Source organism: Hemibagrus wyckioides, linkage group LG20 (assembly GCF_019097595.1).
Source record: "Hemibagrus wyckioides isolate EC202008001 linkage group LG20, SWU_Hwy_1.0, whole genome shotgun sequence".
Classification (NCBI taxonomy): Eukaryota; Metazoa; Chordata; class Actinopteri; order Siluriformes; family Bagridae; genus Hemibagrus; species Hemibagrus wyckioides.
The window spans coordinates 10105602-10122724 of NC_080729.1; the positions used below are offsets into that span (position 1 = coordinate 10105602).

The window sequence follows — 17123 nt, forward strand, 5'->3', positions numbered from 1 at the left end:
TTTTCAGCGCCTGAGAAGCACAATGAGGAGAACACACTGCGCTGAGGCACGAAACGAGCCAGTTCGATGAAAAATGTTGACAGTTGTCTTTGTTAAGTGAATTTTCATGGAATATCAATTTTTCCATGTTTCATATGAATCTTTGTACTTTTATGAAAAAAATCATATTTCATATCAAATTTCATATTTTTTATGACATTCCTATGTGTCTTATGAATTTTTTCATTTTAGACTAAACAATCACATTTCATATCATAGTTGACCCCAAACATGTGAAAAAAGTCAAAGAAAACTGCCCCAATCAACTGCACACATTCGTTTGTCTGAAAAACCGCTTTCCCTTGCTCGTAGAGCGCTGAGACTTGCGGAATCGCATTTTCAGCGCCTGAGAAGCACAATGAGGAGAACACACTGCGCTGAAGCACGAAACGAGCCAGTTCGATGAAAAATGTTGACAGTTGTCTTTGTTAAGTGAATTTTCATGGAATATCAATTTTTCCATGTTTCATATGAATCTTTGTACTTTTATGAAAAAAATCATATTTCATATCAAATTTCATTTTTTTATGACATTCCTATGTTTTTTGGGAATTTTTTCATTTTAGACTAAACAATCACATTTCATATCATCGTTGACCCCAAACATGTGAAAAAAGTCAAAGAAAACTGCCCCAATCAACTGCACACATTCGTTTGTCTGAAAAACCGCTTTCCCTTGCTCGTAGAGCGCTGAGACTTGCGGAATCGCATTTTCAGCGCCTGAGAAGCACAATGAGGAGAACACACTGCGCTGAAGCACGAAACGAGCCAGTTCGATGAAAAATGTTGACAGTTGTCTTTGTTAAGTGAATTTTCATGGAATAGCATTTATAACATGTTTCATATGAATTTTGGCACTTTGATGAAAAAAATCATATTTCATATCAAAATTCATATTTTTTATGACATTCCTATGTGTATTATGAATTTTTTCATTTTAGACTAAACAATCACATTTCATATCATAGTTGACCCCAAACATGTGAAAAAAGTCAAAGAAAACTGCCCCAATCAACTGCACACATTCGTTTGTCTGAAAAACCGCTTTCCCTTGCTCGTAGAGCGCTGAGACTTGCGGAATCGCATTTTCAGCGCCTGAGAAGCACAATGAGGAGAACACACTGCGCTGAGGCACGAAACGAGCCAGTTTGATGAAAAATGTTGAAAGTTGTCTTTATTAAGTGAATTTTCATAGAATATCATTTATTCCATGTTTCATATGAATTTTTCCACTATGATGAAAAAAATCATATTTCATATCAAAATTCATATTTTTTATGACATTCCTATGTGCATTATGAATTTTTTCATTTTAGACTAAACAATCACATTTCATATCACCGTTGACCCCAAACATGTGAAAAAAGTCAAAGAAAACTGCCCCAATCAACTGCACACATTCGTTTGTCTGAAAAACCGCTTTCCCTTGCTCGTAGAGCGCTGAGACTTGCGGAATCGCATTTTCAGCGCCTGAGAAGCACAATGAGGAGAACACACTGCGCTGAAGCACGAAACGAGCCAGTTCGATGAAAAATGTTGACAGTTGTCTTTGTTAAGTGAATTTTCATGGAATAGCATTTATAACATGTTTCATATGAATTTTGGCACTTTGATGAAAAAAATCATATTTCATATCAAAATTCATATTTTTTATGACATTCCTATGTGTCTTATGATTTTTTTCATTTTAGACTAAACAATCACATTTCATATCATAGTTGACCCCAAACATGTGAAAAAAGTCAAAGAAAACTGCCCCAATCAACTGCACACATTCGTTTGTCTGAAAAACCGCTTTCCCTTGCTCGTAGAGCGCTGAGACTTGCGGAATCGCATTTTCAGCGCCTGAGAAGCACAATGAGGAGAACACACTGCGCTGAAGCACGAAACGAGCCAGTTCGATGAAAAATGTTGACAGTTGTCTTTGTTAAGTGAATTTTCATGGAATAGCATTTATAACATGTTTCATATGAATTTTGGCACTTTGATGAAAAAAATCATATTTCATATCAAAATTCATATTTTTTATGACATTCCTATGTGTCTTATGATTTTTTTCATTTTAGACTAAACAATCACATTTCATATCATAGTTGACCCCAAACATGTGAAAAAAGTCAAAGAAAACTGCCCCAATCAACTGCACACATTCGTTTGTCTGAAAAACCGCTTTCCCTTGCTCGTAGAGCGCTGAGACTTGCGGAATCGCATTTTCAGCGCCTGAGAAGCACAATGCAGAGAACACACTGCGCTGAGGCACGAAACGAGCCAGTTTGATGAAAAATGTTGAAAGTTGTCATTATTAAGTGAATTTTCATGGAATATCATTTATTCCATGTTTCATATATATTTTTGCACTTTGATGAAAAAAATCATATTTCATATCAAAATTCATATTTTTTATTCCGTTCCTTAGTTATGAAAAATGATGTCTCTTCTGTTTCTTCTCAAAGCCGAAAACCAGACCAGAGAACACTTGATCTTAGCCAATAGGCCAAGGAGCAATAAACTTTTATCTCCTCTGCTTAAAGGATAGTCTTAGGCCACACATACAGGCATGCATATAGTCACCTAAGGAAATAAGACCCCACTCCTGGAAACTACCCACTTAATATTGAAGCATACACAGCTTTGCCAGAGCAAAGCTCATAAAAACACATCAAGCTCATTGATGTACCTCTCTGCGGAAAGCTTTAATAAACAACAAAATATTTAAGCATGACTTAAGAGAAACCAGAGCTATGACGAGAAAAAGGCAACCAGCACCAGGAAACCCTTTTCGGAGAAACACAATGCTCGATGATGGTAAGGCCGGCCCCTTTTTTTTTTTTCTTTCTATTTATTTTTTTATATCCTTTCCGTCACACTCGCCTTCTCAAAGGCAGACTAAGAAGTGCAATGTGAATACAGTCACAGCCCAAAGCCACACCAGAGAACACTTGATCTTAGCCAAAAGGCCGAGAAGCAATAAACATTTATCTCTTCTGCTGAACGGACAGCGTCAGACCACACCTATACAGGTATGCATAATATCACGTAATGAAATAAGACCCAAGTACTGGAAACTACCCATTTAACATTGAAGCATCAAGCTTTGCTAGAGCATAGCTCACAAAAATACATCAAACTCATTAATTTTGTGTAGGATCACTTGTCAGGCTTTTTAGTTAAGATCTATTGTGTTCACTGGTCTGGCTTTTTGGCCTTTGTCTGGCCTTGACAAGGCGAATGGTTAGGTATGGATATGGGTAGGATTTGGATTTGATAAAAAAATCTGTTCTTATCAGTTTAATATCTCTTACGTCCTCTATATTAAACAGACTTTTAGATCTGGGAGCAGGAAAAGGGGCTTGCTGTTTCTCCGCCACAGCTTGGCCTGGTATCGCAGTACTTCCAGCCTTGGTGCACCATTTTCTGATCTAAAATGATGATGAAAAAATGACTGACTTACTGATTGACTGACTTACTGACTTAGTTACTTACTTAACAAATTATGTATGCATTCAACCCGCCCTGTTCCCTAGCCTATTTTCACCTCCTTCTGCTCACCACTGTCAGTTGTTGCTCGTCAACCTTTCCCCACCCTTTCTCCACTCAACCAACCCAAGGGGCCGGCCTTACCCTCATCGAGCATTGTGTTGCTCCGACAATGGTTTCCTGGTGCTGCTCACCTTTTTTTTCTTAATAGCTCTGGATTCTCTTAAGTCGCGCATAAATCTTTTGTTAAAGATTTCAGTGTAGAGGAATATCAATGAGTTTTATGTATTTTTGTGAACTTTTTTCTGGCAAAGCTGTGTATGCTTCAATGTTAAAAGGGTAGTTTCCTGGAGTTGGGCCTTATTTGGTTATATGACTTTATGCATGCCTGTATAGGTGTGGCCTGGGCCTGTCCGTTAAGCAGAGGAGATAAAATTTTATTGCTTCTTGGGCATTTGGCTAAGATCAAGTGTTCTCTGGTCTGGTTTTGGGCTTTGACTGGGTTTGGGAAGGAGAATAGATGGAATAGGGTTTGTGTAGGATCGCTAGTCAGGCTTTTTAGTTAAGATCTATTGTATTCGCAGGTCTGGCACTTTGGCCTTGGTCTGGGTTCACGTTACAATCCTTAGTCTGGCCTTGAGAATGCGAATGGTTAGGTATGGATATGGTTAGGATTTGAATTGAAAAAAAAAAATCTGTTCTCATCAGTTTAATATCTCATACATCCTATATATTAAACAGACTTTTTAGAGCTGGGAGCCGGAAAAGTGGCTTGCTACATCCGCTCCGCGGATCAGCCTGGCATTGTAGTACTTCCAGGCTTGGTGCACCGTTTTCTGATGTAAAATGAAGGAGGATCAAGTACAGAATTACTGACTTACTTACTAACTTACTTATCAAATTGTGTCTGCATTCAACCCGCCCTGTTCCCTAGCCTATCTTCACCTCCTTCTGCTCACCACTGTCAGTTGTTGCTCGTCAACCTTTCCCCACCCTTTCTCCACTCAACCAACCCAAGGGGCCGGCCTTACCCTCATCGAGCATTGTTTTTCTCCGACAAGGGTTTCCTTGTGCTGCTCATCTTTCTTTCTTTATAGCTCTGGTTTTTCTTAAGTCATGCATAAATCTTTTGCCTTTTATTAAAGATTTCTGTGGAGAAGAACATTAATGAGTTTGATATATTTTTGTGAGCTTTGCTCTGGCAAAGCTGTGTATATTTCCTATTTGTTTTCTATATGTTTCTTATTTGGTTATGTGATTTTATGCATGTCTGTATAGGTGTGGCCTGAGGCTGTCTGTTAAGCAGAGCGGATAAAAGTTTATTGCTTCTTGCCCTTTTGGTTAAGATCAAGTGTTTCCTGGTCTGGATTTGGGCTGTGACTGTACTCACATTGCACTTCTTAGTCTGGCCTTGAGAAGGCGATTGGTTAGGTATGGATATGGGTATGATTTGGATTGAAAAAAAAAATCTGTTCTTATCAGTTTAATATCTCATACATCCTATATATTAAACAGACTTTTTAGACCGGGGAGAAAGAGACCGGGAAAAGTGGCTTGCTACGTCCGCGGATTGGCCTCCTATTGCAGTACGTCCAGGATTGGTGCACCATTTTCTGATGTAAAATGAAGGAGAATCAATTACTGAATTACTGATTTACTGACTTACTTACCAAACTTTGTCTCAATTCAACCCGCCCTGTTCCCTAGCCTATCTTCGCCTCCTTCTGCTCACCACTGTCAGTTGTTGCTCATCAACCTTTCTCCACCCTTTCTCTTCACTCAACCAACCCAAGGGGCCGGCCTTACCCTCATCGAGCATTGTGTTTCTCTGACAAGGGTTTCCTGGTGCTGCTCGCCTTTTTTTTTTTCTTTATAGCTCTGGTTTCTCTTAAGTCAGGTGTAAATCTTTCACCTTTTATTAAAGATTTCTGTGGAGTAGAATGTCAATGAGTTTGATAAATATTTTGTTAGCTTTGCTCTGGCAAAGCTGTGTATGCTTCAATGTTAAATGGGTAGTTTCCAGGAGTTGGGACTTATTTGGTTAGGTGATTTTTTGCATGCCTGTATAGGTGTGTCCTGAGGCTGTCCGTTAAGCAGAGGAGATAAATGTACATTGCTTCTCTGCCTTTTGGCTAAGATCAAGTGTTCTCTGGTGTGGTTTTGGGCTTTTACTGGGTTTGAGAAGGAGAATATATGGAATGGTGTTTGTGTAGGATCGCTTCTCAGGCTTTTTAGCTAGGATCAATTGTGTTAACTGGTCTGGCTTTTTGGCCTTGGTCTGGGTTCACGTACAATCCTTAGTCTGGCCTTGAGAAGACTAAAAATAACAAAATTCTTATTTTTATCACTTTCCTATCTTTCTCATGAATTTTGGTATTTTAAAGTAATCAATCACATTTCATATCATAGTTGACCCCATACATATGAAAAAAGTCAAAGAAAACTGCCCCATTCAACTGCACACATTCGTTTGTCTGAAAAACTGCTTTCCCTTGCTTGTAGAGCGCTGAGACTTGCGGAATCGCATTTTCAGCGCCAGAGAAGCACAATGTAGAGAACACACTGCGCTGAGGCATGAAACGAGCCAGTTCGATGAAAAATGATGAAAGTTGTCTTTGTTAAGTGAATTTTCATGGAATATCACTTTTTCCATGTTTCATATGAATTTTGGCACTTTGATGAAAAAAATCATATTTCATATCAAAATTCATATTTTTTATGACATTCCTATGTTTCTTAGGAATTTTTTCATTTTAGACTAAACAATCACATTTCATATCATAGTTGACCCCAAACGTGAAAAAAGTCAAAGGATACTGTCCCATTCAACTGCACACATTTGTTTGTCTGAAAAACCGCTTTCCCTTGCTCGTAGAGCGCTGAGACTTGCGGAATCGCATTTTCAGCGCCTGAGAAGCACAATGCACAGAACACACTGCGCTGAAGCACGAAACGAGCCAGTTCGATGAAAAATGTTGAAAGTTGTCTTTGTTAAGTGAATTTTCATGGAATATCATTTATTCCATGAATCATATGTTTTTTGGACTTTGATGAAAAAATCATATTTCATATCAAAATTCATTTTTTTCATGACTTTCCTATGTGTCTTATGAATTGTTGCATTTTAAAGTAAACAATCACATTTCATATCATAGTCGACCCCAAACGTGAAAAAAGTCAAAGAAAACTGCCCCATTCAACTGCACACCTTGGTTTGTCTGAAACGATCCAGTTTGATGAAAAATGTTGAAAGTTGACTTTGTTTAGTGAATTTTCATGGAATATCACTTTTTCCATGTTTTATATGAATTTTTGCACTTTGATGAAAAAAATCATATTTCATATCAAAATTCATATTTTTTATGCCGTTCCTTAGTTATGAAAAATGATGTCTATTCTGCTTCTTCTCAAAGCCCAAAACCAGATCAGAGAACACTTGATCTTAGCCAAAAGGCCAAGGAGCAATAAACTTTTATCTCCTCTGCTTAACAGACAGCCTCAGGCCACACCTATTCCGGCCTGCATAAAGTCAGTTAAGCAAATGAAACCCAACTCCTGGAACCTACCCATTTAACATTCAAGCATACACAGCTTTGCCAGAGCAAAGCTCATAAAAATACATCAAACTTATTGATGTACATCTCCACAGAAAGCTTTACTAAAAGGCAATAGAGTTATACTTGATTTAAAAGAAACCAGAAACGTGAAGAAAAAAAAAAGCCAACCAGCACCAGGAAACCCTTGTCGGAGAAACACAATGCTCGATGAGGGTAAGGCCGGCCCCTTTTTTTTTCTTTCATTTTTTTTTATATCCTTTCTGTCACACTCGCCTTCTCAAAGCCAGACTCAGAAGTGCAATGTGAATACAGTCACAGCCCAAAGCCAGACCAGAGAACACTTGATCTTAGCCAAAAGGCGAGAAGCAATAAACTTTTATCTCTTCTGTTTAACAGACAGCATCAGACCATACCTATACAGGTATGCATAAAGTCACATACCCAATTAAGACCCAACTCCTGGAAACTACCCATTTAATGCTGATACATAGACAGCTTTGCTAGAACAAAGCTCATGAAAATACATCAAACTCATTGATGTTCCACTCCATGCAAAGCTTCAACGAAAGGTAAAAGATTTATGCATGACATAAGAGAAACCAAAGCTATAAAAACAAAAAAAAGCCGAGCAGCATCAGGAAACCCTTGTCGGAGATACACAATGCTCGATGAGGGTAAGGCCGGCCCCTTGGGTTGGTTGAGTGGAGAAAGGGTGGGGAAAGGTTGACGAGCAACAACTGACAGTGGTGAGCAGAAGGAGGTGAAAATAGGCTAGGGAACAGGGCAGGTTGAATGCAGACATAATTTGGTAAGTAAGTATGTAAGTCAGTAAGTTAGTAATTTCTTCTCCTTCATTTTACATCAGAAAACGGTGCACCAAGCCTGGATGTACTGCAATACCAAGCCGATCCGTGGAGCGGATGTAGCAAGCCCCTTTTCCGGCTCCCAGCTCTAAAAATCTGTTTAATATAAAGGACATATGAGATATTGAACTGATTAGAACAGATTTGTTTTTCCATTCCAAATCCTACCCATATCCATACCTAACCATTCAGCTTTTCAAGGCCAGACTAAGGATTGTAACGTGAACCCAGACCAAGGCCAAAAGGCCAGACCAGTTAACACAATTTATCCTAGCTAAAAAGCCTGAGAAGCGATCCTACACAAACCCCATTCCATCAATTCTCCTTCTCAAACCCAGTCAAAGCCCAAAACCAGACCAGAGAACACTTGATCTTAGCCAAAAGGCCAAGAAGCAAGAAACATTCATCTCCTCTGCTTAAAGGACAGCCTCAGGCCATACCTATACAGGCATGCATAAAGTCACGTAATGACATAAGACCCAAGTACTGGAAACTACCCATTTAACATTGAAGCATACACAGCTTTGCCAGAGCATAGCTCACAAAAATACATCAAACTCATTGATTTTGTGTAGGATCGCTTGTCAGGCTTTTTAGTTATGATCTATTGTGTTCACTGGTCTGGCTTTTTGGCCTTTGTCTGGCCTTGACATGGTGAATGGTTAGGTATGGATATGGGTAGGATTTGGATTGAAAAAAAAATCTGTTCTCATCAGTTTAATATCTCATATGTCCTATATATTAAACAGACTTTTTAGAGCTGGGAGCCGGAAAAGTGGCTTGCTACGTCTGCTCCGCGGATCGGCCTGGTATTGCAGTACTTCCAGGCTTGGTGCACCGTTTTCTGATGTAAAATGAAGGAGAATCAATTACTGAATTACTGACTTACTGACTTACTGACTTACTGACTTACTTACAAAAATTTTGTCTCAATTAAACCCGCCCTGTTCCCTAGCCTATCTTCGCCTCCTTCTGCTCACCACTGTCAGTTGTTGCTCGTCAACCTTTCCCCACCCTTTCTCCACTCAACCAACCCAAGGGGCGGCCTTCCCCTCATAGAGCATTGTGTTTCTCTGACAAGGGTTTCCTGGTGCTGCTCGCCTTTTTTTCGTTATAGCTCTGGATTCTTTTAAGTCATGCATAAATCTTTCCCCTTTTATTAAAGATTTCTGTGTAGAGGAACATCAATGAGTTTGATGAAATATTTTTGTGAGCGTTGCTTTGGCAAAGCTGTGTATGCTTCAATGTTAAATGGGTAGTTTCCTGGAGGTGGGTCTTATTTGGTTATGTGACGTTATGCATGCCTGTATAGGTGTGTCCTGAGGCTGTCCGTTAAGCAGAGGAGATAAAAGTTTATTGCTTCTTGGCCTTTTGGCTAAGATCAAGTGTTCTCTGGTCTGGCTTTGGGCTGTGACTGTATTCACATTGCACTTCTTAGTCTGGCTTTGAGAAGGCGAATGTGACGGAAAGGATATAAAAAAAAAAATCTAGTTGGGTTTTATTTGGTTATGTGACTTTATGCATGTCTGTATTGGTGTGGCCTGAGGCTGTCTGTTAAGAAGAAGAAGAGATAAAAGTTTATTGCTTCTCGGCCTTTTGGCTAAGATCAAGTGTTCTCTGGTCTGGCTTTGAGCTGTGACTGTATTCACATTGCACTTCTTAGTCTGGCTTTGAGAAGGCGAGTGTGACGGAAAGGATATAAAAAAAACAACGAAAGAAACAAAAAAAGGGCCGGTCTTACCATCATCGAGCATTGTGTTTCTCCGAAAAGGGTTTCCTGGTGCTGCTCGCCTTTTTTTCTTCATAGCTCTGGTTTCTCTTATGTCATGCATAAATCTTTCGCTTTTTATTAAAGATTTCCGTGGAGGGGAACTTTAATGAGCTTGATGTATTTTCATGAGTGTTGCTCTGGCAAAGCTGTGTATGTCTCAATGTTAAATGGGTAGTTTCCAGGAGTTGGGTCTTATTTGATTATGTGACTTCATGCATGTCTGTATAAGTGTGCCCTGAGGCTGTCTGTTAAGCAGAGGAGATAAATGTACATTGCTTCTCTGCCTTTTGGCTAAGATCAAGTGTTCTCTGGTGTGGTTTTGGGCTTTTACTGGGTTTGAGAAGGAGAATATATGGAATGGTGTTTGTGTAGGATCGCTTCTCAGGCTTTTTAGCTAGGATCTATTGTGTTCACTGGTCTGGCTTTTTGGCCTTGGTCTGGGTTCATGTTACAATCCTTAGTCTGTCCTTGAGAAGACTAAAAATACCAAAATTCATATTTATATCACTTTCCTATGTTTCTCATGATTTTTGGTATTTTAAAATAATCAATCACATTTCATATCATACTTGACCTCAAACGTGAAAAGGTCACAGAAAACTGCCCCATTCGTCTGCACACATGCGTTTGTCTGAAAAACCGCTTTCCCTTGCTCGTAGAGCGCTGAGACTTCCGGAATCGCATTTTCAGCGCCAGAGAAGCACAATGCAGAGAACACACTTCGCTGAGGCAGGAAACGAGCCAGTTCGATGAAAAATGATGAAAGTTGACTTTGTAAAGTTAATTTTCATGGAATATCACTGTTTCCATGTTTCTTACGAATTTTTGCACTTTTATGAAAAAAAATCATATTTCATATCAAAATTCATATTTTTTTTTTACTTTCCTATGTTTCTTATGAATTTTGGCATTTTAAAGTAAACAATCACATTTCATATCATAGTTGACCCCAAGCATGTGAAGAAAGTCAAGAAACCTGCCCCATTCGGCTGCACACATGCATTTATCAGATGTGTTGGCAAGTCTGCAGTCTGACTTCAAATAATTAACAAACTACACATGGACACAAGGGTGCGAGTCAAACCAAAGAGATAAGAAAGGAATTTTTATTTTTCCGCAGCAAAAGGCATCTCAAACACAGTGCAATGAGATTATACAGTGGAGAGGGGAGGCCTGCTTTCACGGGACCCTTATATAGGACTTTTAGGTGCATCCTACACTAAATGTATGCTTGACCAACAGCACAAAACTCTTGTAGAATGGTACATCTCACTTCCATAATAGGAGCTATAGCATATAGAAAGACAATATATACAATGTTCTTGTATTTCACGAGTAGAGTCATTCCTAGTATTGACAGCCACCTGGTTAATATCTTCCTCTCCACACACACACACAGCAGAGTTCCTAAAGGGTAACTTGTTCATCTGTGTTACTTGTTAAAATTTCCACTACATTTCCCTCCTTTTTGTCCTCAAGGACAAACTACATATACAAAATTGTAACATATTTACTTTAAGCATTTCACAGACAGTTTTAGACCAACATCAGACATCATCTTTTCCCTTGGCTTTCCAATGATGTCTTCATCAACTAAAACATAAACTCTGCTTTTTCTTGAGAGAAACCCCTCTAATTTTCTTTTTTTCTTTGTGAGTTAGAGAATCAGAATCAGGGAAAAGAAATGCATAACACAAAACATATCAGGATAAAAAATCAAAACAAAACACACACAGTCTAAGCTGAATTATTTTTTATCATTTGTCAACTTAGGGTCATAGTCTGTTTGTGTCAGATCCGGTGGAAAATCAGTGTCTCGAAACTGCTCTCTCCATTCATCAGATCTGTCCTCCGTTTGTTGTAGCAGTTGATGCTCTATTTTCCTGTTGACTGTTGAGGCAACTAATCATTGTAGAGTGGTAGACACCAACTGACAGATGCAGGGAACACACATCAGCGCTAGTCTGATCACTATTATGGGCAGCAGTGTATGCACCATCCAGTATCCCCAGCCTCCCCAAAAGGCAGTGAACCAACTGACCCATGAATCGTCCGCTTGTGGAGGGGGTCTAATCTCGTTCCTCATGTGGTTGAGCACCTCTGTAACATTAGCAGACACATCTGGTATGTTAAAACAACACGAGATGTCAAGCATCTTGCACACTACTTCTTTCTCTACCGTGAGCATATCTAACACTAGGCAATTTTGTATGACTGCACTCCGAAGCTGTGTAAGTTCATCAGTGATCATTGTAGTCAATGTTTCAGTATTATTCACCAGGGTCAGAACCATATAAGCTAATCCATTGATTTTATTTAGGGCTACTGTAGTTCCTCTTCCTAGAAATACTGTCCATCCTATATTTTCTGACGGGCTAGTCTACGGATCCGCTAACATGTATCCGTTATATTTGAATACTGCTCTCTTCTCTCTAGTATTGCTCTCATAATCAGGTATGTACACTGATGTACCAGTAGTGAGTAATGCTGGGTAGAAGCAACCTCTCCAACCCTTCGTAGGGAGTCGGTAGAATCCCTTATTGCCACACACCCATATTGCAGCAGCTGATGAAGTGAGTCTTGTGAAAGGGCATGTTCACCTGGGTCCCGCCACACAACTTCGCTGTGCAGTTGGCCGGCCCCATGTTGGTGCAGTCATCTTGCTTTGCTGAAAAGTTGTCGATGTGCAGAACATACACGTTCAGCTTGCACAACGACATGCCCACGTTTGTTTTTCCCAAGTCTCTGCATACACAAGTATCAGCCTGCTCTTTTGTTACTCTGAACACTAGGTGTGTAGGATACTTTGGTTACTTTTCAGTGCAATTTGCTCTGTAGAAACTTACATTCCCGCTAGTCAGAAGGCTTTTCCCCATCATAACTACATTACTGATACTAGCCGGGAGTTTGCAGGACGTCGACACCTGTTCAATCATGCTTGCAGTTATAGGGACAGTTTTAAACAACTGATGAACTTGAAGACAAAGCCAGCATGACTTATTAATTTGAAGTTCTTCGTGTTGCATAAGGGCTAAAGCACAGGTGTAATTGTCTTCACACTTACACAGCGAGTTCCATTCGTTTCTGCAGATCAGTAGTGTTAGACCCCTTAATGGTGGAAATCTGTTCGGTGAGATCATCTTCCAAATTAGCCTGGGCCGGAGCTGGTATGACTACAATTATTACCCTATCTATCACGGCTGGTTTAATCACTTCTATGTCCACCGTGTGTTCATAGGAGTCAGTGCCTATCTGCTCAGTTGCACACCAGAACTTGCCTCTGTCAGAGTTAGTGACATTGTTTAAAATAAATGTAGCTGTTGGTCCATTCTTACTCCAGGAGCAACCTCCTGGACGATGACTCGTCAAAGATGTACTGGTACTACACCCCACTGAGAGCCACCCTTTTGACCCACATGGGTATTTGCAGAGATAATGAACTTATTCCCATATATGAACTACACCAACCTTTAAGTGAACCTTCACCTTTCTTGACATATATTGGTGCTCAGAGTGCAGGCACTGCCCTTACGCACTCGTCCCACCTCACGGGGGTTCTAGAACACTATCCGTTAGGGTTGTCTTCCTAAATGGGGGTGTTCTAGAATTCTACAATTCTACCATACGGGGTGGTTACGGTGAATCTTTACTCTGCCCCTAGTTCCTGATCTGGCACTGGTACCCGCTTACAGTGACTGGTGTGTATCCACGTTGCTCTCTCTGCTATCTTCACAGCGGTGGGTGTAGTCAGCAGAATCTGGAACTGTCCCAGCCAACACTTGGCCTTCCAATTCTTCCTCCTGAAGTCTTTCACCACGATCCACTCGCCAGGCTTCAGGTGGTGCAGGGTGTCTGTGTGTGGTTAAGGAAGGGCGTCCTTCACCTGCCTGTGAATATCACATAACACAGAAGAGAAATTTATGCAATAGTTCAACATTTCATCTTCACATTTGCCGATACTGTGTCTCTGGCTTCCTGGAAAACCCACTCCTGTGGCTAATGGCCTGCCAAAAAGAATTTCAAATGGATTCAGGTTAGCTCTCCCTCTTGCTTGAGCTCGCATGTACATCAACACTATTGGGAGGGCTTTGACCCATGACAAACATGTCTTTGTGCAGCATTTTGCCAATTTATTTTTTAGTGTGCCATTCTCCCTTTCTACTGCTCCACCACTAGCTGGGTGATAGGCACAGTGCTGTTTCAGGTTGAATCCTAAGTATTCACTGACTTTCTGTAATGCCTGATTCACGAATGGGGTACCATTATCACTACCAATTCTCTCAGGAATTCCCCACTGTGGAATAATTTCAGTGAGTAGTGCTTTTGCTACTGCACTAGCTTAGATGTAGGAAAAGCCTCTACCCATTTAGAGAACATTTCTACTATAACCAGACAATACCTTCGCTAAGTGTTAACTCAATAAAGTCCATGTGGAAATAGGATCATTACAATGCATATGTGCTTCACATTTACATACTGTAATAGGTTTTGGAAGTAGGATTGCGTCCAGGAGGTCAGCTATCAGGTCATGGTGCGCGATAAGCTTGCCTGAGGAGGTCAAAAAACTTATGCTTCCATAATGTTCCAAAATCATGCGTGACACCAAAGGCGTACCTGCTATCAGTGTAAATTTTCACAGTCTTACTCTCTGCCAATTTGCAGGCCTCTATGAGGGCAGTGAGTTCTGCCACCTGTGCTGAGTAATGAGACAGAAGTTTACATGAAAGTAGAATTTCATTCTGAGTCACTACTGCAAACCCTACGCATTTTTTACCTGTTTCTGGGCCCCTGGATGCTGATCCGTTGATCAGGGTTGATCGGGGGTATCTCCTGTAAATCAGGTCTTGGACTACACACTTCATTAATCACACTCATAATCATGAGGCTCTCCATCCTGCTCTGTGGGAAGAAGAGTGGCAGGGGTAAGAGCTGTGCACCGTTTAACTGTGACATTCGGCATTTCTAAGAGTACAGTGTTATATCTCAACCATCGAGCAACCGTCATGTGTGCTGTCTTTTGTTCTAAAAGCAATTGCATGTGGTTGACCAACAGTGTTAATTTGCTGTAGCCTACGATGTCTCGTGAGGCATTGACAGCTTTCTCTGCTGCAGCCACTGCTCTAAGACACATTAGAAGTCCTGCTGCTACCGGATCTAGCTTTGCTGAGAAGTAAGCCACTGGTCGCAGCCTACCCCCATGCTCTTGAAGTAAAACAGATGTCATGCACCCCCCTTTTTCGTCCACAGTCTGCGTAAATGCTCTCATCGGGTCAGGAATGCCCAATGTAGGTGTGGTCTGTAATGTCTGTTTCAGTCGTTGAAACGCAGCATTTGCAGTCTCAGTCCACATCACTTTTCTGTGTGCTTGCAGGCCTTGTCCATGAGCAATAGCACTCAGTGGTGCCTCTAACACAGCATAATCGGGTATAAACATCCTACAGTATGAACACATACTTGCTTCCACTCTACTCGACTCGAGTCTTTTACCTTCTGCAGAAATTAAATGTTCTAGGAACTTCACTTCTTGTTGTACAAATTGCAGTTTTGACAGGCTTGCTATATGTCCTTCTTTAGTGAGGTGACAGAGCAATTTAATGGTGTCTTTTTCACACCGCTCTTTAGTCGGTGCGGCCAAAAGAATGTCATCTACATGCTGAAGCAACACAGATTTCTCAGTTAGCTGCAGTGTATCTAAACTGTTATTTAATGCTTCATTATAGATTGTAGGTGACTCACAATAGCCCTGACATAAGCATGTGAAAGTATAGGCTTTTCCATTGAAGGAAAACGCAAACCACAATTGACAATCTGGATCTACTGATAAAGAATGCCTGTAGTGTATGGGTTGGGAACATTAGGTGCTCGTTGGATCACAGCATCATTGAACACTTTCAATGAATCAAGAATCTCCACTCAAGAATCTCCACTTATCCAGTTCCTCTGGAGCTCATATTTACCTTACTGGGAAGAGTGGTGTTTGCACAGGAGACATCTCACATGGCACAATAACACCAGATATTAATAGAGAATTAAACACCGGTGTTATTCCTGCTGTAGCTTCTGGTTTTAGGGGATATTGAGCCTTCTTTGGCCTATAATCTGATTTTGGTGTAATAATCATTGGAGGGCAATTTTCAATCAGACCTACATCATATTTTCCACTTGCCCACAATTCCCTGGGCACTTTTCGTAGTCGTACATCTGAAGATTCCAATTTGGGTAGGGCCAAATCGGTTTTGTACCATGGGTTGGGATCTGTCCCGTCATCAGGAAGGATCACCACGCCTCTCTCAGCTCTAGCCAGCCAAATTAGTGCTGTGCTATATGCATTAAATTTTGGGCTGTAAAGAACAGCTGGCTGCTTAGTTGGTTCCCAGTCATGACTTTGAGTAGCCTGTAACATCCATTCTCCCAAAGAGAATGTCATTGATGGATTTGGCTAGAGAGAGATGTGGAGATCCATGACTCATTTGGAATGGGTGTGGATGACCAACTCGAACTGAATCCTGAGATAAATCTACCTATACAGCATATCTGTGTTCATTCCATATCACACGCTTCAATATCAATATGTCTGGCCTTCCTGTACCATTCTTTCTCATAACTCTCATGTGGTTTGTGTCTGTGTATGTGCACAGCACAGTGCAGCGCTTTCGGTATCATGTAGTCTGTGTGAGAAAAGTTGAGTATTTCTGCATTACACAAAAAGATCAGACCTTACCCTTCCTTGACTGCTCACCCGTCCCTGACCCTACCTCATGCTTCGGTGTTCGCTTCTCCCACGCAATGTCTCTTCGGACAGTCTCGTATCCAGTTTCCACACAGGAAACATCCGCTCTGGAATCCAGGCTTGCCCCGTCCTCAGCCTCTACCTCTGCCACAGCCCCTCCCCCTGTAAAAATCTCCTTGAGCCTCAAATAATTGAACCATATTGAGACGGTGTTTCATTTCTGTTCTTTTTTATTTCCCTTTTTGTCTTTCAGCATTCCACAACTTTTCTGCGTGCACAGCATGCTGTTCAATCAGAGATAACTTTCCAGTGTCCCAAGTAATGCACGTTTGTTTGACTTTTCTTGCAATGTGTTCTTTTAATCCATTCATAAAACTGTTTCTCAAGTGTGCCTCATATCGTGTAATATCCGCTGCAGCCAAGTCCGCTGGGCACTCGAGGCCACTGTGAGCATCATGCACTTCTGTTAATCGTGCAAGATATCTGGAGACTGTTTCGTCGTCTTCTTGTCTGCACATAGAGATTTTAGTCATGTCCATTCTTACTGGAAAAGCTTGGTTAAGAGCATCAGTCAGGCACATTACTAAGTCTCTGTATTCAACATTCTCGGCGTTATTCCAGTTTTACGTGAAAAATCTGAATATTTCTCCCTGGCCAGTCAAAATGCAGGCATGACACATCAACGC

General features: G+C 40.7%; 4 non-coding genes and 5 pseudogenes across 4 annotated transcripts; 8 read left to right on the plus strand and 1 right to left on the minus strand.

Annotated features, from left to right (window-relative positions):
• Positions 1-3230: 3230 nt before the first annotated feature.
• LOC131342106 (U2 spliceosomal RNA) lies at positions 3231-3452 on the plus strand (annotated as a pseudogene).
• Positions 3453-3724: 272 nt separating this feature from the next.
• On the plus strand, positions 3725-3832 carry LOC131342116 (U5 spliceosomal RNA; annotated as a pseudogene).
• A 352-nt stretch (positions 3833-4184) lies between these two features.
• LOC131342102 (U2 spliceosomal RNA) lies at positions 4185-4351 on the plus strand (annotated as a pseudogene).
• Positions 4352-4610: 259 nt separating this feature from the next.
• Positions 4611-4725, plus strand: LOC131342107 (U5 spliceosomal RNA). The gene has a single exon (XR_009202968.1). It is a non-coding gene; the product is annotated as a U5 spliceosomal RNA (small nuclear RNA).
• A 664-nt stretch (positions 4726-5389) lies between these two features.
• LOC131342113 (U5 spliceosomal RNA) lies at positions 5390-5505 on the plus strand. The gene has a single exon (XR_009202974.1). It is a non-coding gene; the product is annotated as a U5 spliceosomal RNA (small nuclear RNA).
• Positions 5506-7939: 2434 nt separating this feature from the next.
• Positions 7940-8104, minus strand: LOC131342104 (U2 spliceosomal RNA; annotated as a pseudogene).
• Positions 8105-8557: 453 nt separating this feature from the next.
• Positions 8558-8779, plus strand: LOC131342098 (U2 spliceosomal RNA; annotated as a pseudogene).
• Positions 8780-9050: 271 nt separating this feature from the next.
• LOC131342109 (U5 spliceosomal RNA) lies at positions 9051-9168 on the plus strand. The gene has a single exon (XR_009202970.1). It is a non-coding gene; the product is annotated as a U5 spliceosomal RNA (small nuclear RNA).
• A 572-nt stretch (positions 9169-9740) lies between these two features.
• LOC131342108 (U5 spliceosomal RNA) lies at positions 9741-9855 on the plus strand. The gene has a single exon (XR_009202969.1). It is a non-coding gene; the product is annotated as a U5 spliceosomal RNA (small nuclear RNA).
• The last annotated feature ends 7268 nt before the right edge of the window (positions 9856-17123 follow it).